Raw genomic sequence first — 2602 nt, 5'->3', positions numbered from 1 at the left:
CGATGCCGTCGCGGCGGAGAGCTTCTCGCCGCCGGCCATGGCGCAGCCGTGGCCATAGCCGCGCATGCCCACGACGGAGTGCTCCACCGTGCTCATAAAGCCCCCAGGAGCCCAACACACCAACCAGCTCCCCCTCCCGCGCACCGAAACGCCAAACCCGCAGGTGCCCGAACTCCGGCCACCGCGGAAGTGCTCGTCGCCGTCGACTCAGGCCATCCCAACTGTTGTCGCTGCTACCAGTAGATGCGCAAGAACGCCAGCAAGCCGTAGCAACAAACCGCGCTCAAAATGGAGCCCCGTAGCGTTTTTCCGAAACGCTCCGCCGTCGTTTTGGTCGCCGCCGGCGATACTCCGGCGACTGCCGACGTGGCACACTTAATTAGCGCTAATGACGCCCTAACCAACCCCCTAGGCCACTGACTGTGGGCCCCACCCCTGGTCAAACCTCAGTTAGCGCTGGGTTTGACCGGGATTAGGGCCTGTGTCACTGACGTGTGGCCCCCACACGTCAGGTTTGACCTGGACCCGCCCTGTTGACCTGATGATGTCAGGGTGAGGTCATGCTGACGCCATAATCATTTCTGGATTTAATATTATTCAGGAAATTTCAGAAAATAGCTAAAACTTCTATAAATCATAGAAAATTAACCGTAACTCCAAATTAAATAATTTATATATGAAAAATTATCAGAAAAATTCAAGGAATCCATCTGTACCATTTTCATGCATGTTAGAACAACTTATAGCTGCTGTTTAGCACAAATCAATTAAATGGCATTTGAATAATCACATATGGAGTTTAAATTTGAATCTTGTATTCAAACCAACTTCATTTAATCTGTTGCTAGTTGCATTAGCTCAAACACATTCATTTTGCCATGTCATGATCATGCATCATATTGTGCATTGCATTGATTGTGTTCCCTTCTATGTTGCCGGTATTTGTCCCCTCTCGATAGACGTGATACCGATGATGTGATCGTTGACACTGATGAAGACTCAATGTTATCTTCAGAAGTGCCAGGCAAGCAAAACCCCCTTGTTTATTCCGATACAATCCTACTCTCTCGCTCCTGCTCTCTATTACTGCATTAGGACAACAACGATTCAACTGTTACTTGCTGCGGTAGCTGAACCCCTTTATCCTCTGCATGACCTGTCATTGCCACAGTAAATAGATGAAACCCACTAGCATGAGTAGGAGTTGTTTGAGCCCTGATGTGCCTACTCATTCATGCTTGTTTGTCATGCCTGCTACTGCTTAGAGTTGAGTCAGGTCTGATTCATCGGGGATGAATCAGAGGCGTGTGAACATGTCCTACTGTGTGTGAGCTAAGTGTGTGAACACGATTTGGTAAAGGTAGCGGTGAGAGGCCATGTAGGAGTACATGGTGGGTTGTCTCATTGCAGCCGTCCTCAGGAACTAAGTTCTGTGTTTGTGATCCATGACCAGTTACTACCACACATTGGGTTCCGGTAACTCGACCCCTCTCGACTTATTAATCAACATGATCTCTGTCCAGGAGTTGCAACTAGTTTCTGGTGTTTGTAGGTAGTGTTAGTAGTCTACCAAGTGGCACCCGATACAGGTGGGCTTGGGACAGACTAGGCACAGTGGCACAGTGTACCAAGCGTAGATCCACCCGTCGAGGTGGGCTTGGGAACCCTGCACACATCGTTTGGGGCCGTAAGCGACACCCCGGCCGGATCTCCTTGCGGATGGAACCCGAATAGGCGATAAACCTGGACTAGAGACTTGTTCGGTTAGTCAGGTCGTGGCCGACTCCCTCGCCCGGCTTCCGCTTGAAGGTTGCCGAGGTACAAGACGTGTACAGGGCGGTAAGTGGCGAGAGCGTGTGTGAAGAAGTACACCCCTGCAGGGTTATTATTATCTATTCGAATAGCCGGATTCCTCGGATATGGAAACGTGGACCCCTTGTACAGTTCATAGACAAGTGAAAGTGGATACTCTAAAATACGCAAGATAAGCGTGAGTGCTATGGATGGCGTTCTCGTAGGGAGACGGGAGCGGATCCATAGTGGTGTATTGATATGGTGAATATGTGGACTCGTGTGCGCCACCTCAAAAGAGTTACTTGCAGTCGTAGTTCAGGATAGCCACCGAGTCAAAGCTGGCTTGCTGCAGTCAAACTCCACCATCCCCTTTGTTGATAATGATGCATATGTAGATAGATCTGATGTAAGTCTTGCTGGGTACATTTGTACTCACGTTGCTTAATTTATGTTTTTGCAGAGAGACTTCAGTCTCACTAGTAGTTCCACGTGGACTTCGACGTTTAGCTTGATACCTCAGCTACGATCTTGTGCCCTCGGCAGGATCTGATAGATAGTCAGGCTTCTCAGCCTTTTTCATTTATAGATGTCTGTACTCAGACATGATAGCTTCCGCTTGTGCTTGATTTGTATGCTCCGAGTGTTGGGTCATGAGACCCATGTTTGTAATATCTCGCTCCTCGGAGCCTAATAAATAATTACTTGAGTCGTAGAGTCATGTTGTGATGCCATGTTGTATCTGCACATATCGAGCATATTGTGTGTATGTCGTTGAAATGCTTGGTATGTGTGGGATCTGACTATCTAG

This window comes from Triticum dicoccoides, chromosome 6B (genome assembly GCF_002162155.2).
Source record: "Triticum dicoccoides isolate Atlit2015 ecotype Zavitan chromosome 6B, WEW_v2.0, whole genome shotgun sequence".
Lineage (NCBI taxonomy): Eukaryota > Viridiplantae > Streptophyta > Magnoliopsida > Poales > Poaceae > Triticum > Triticum dicoccoides.
Note: the sequence above shows the minus strand (reverse complement) of the source record.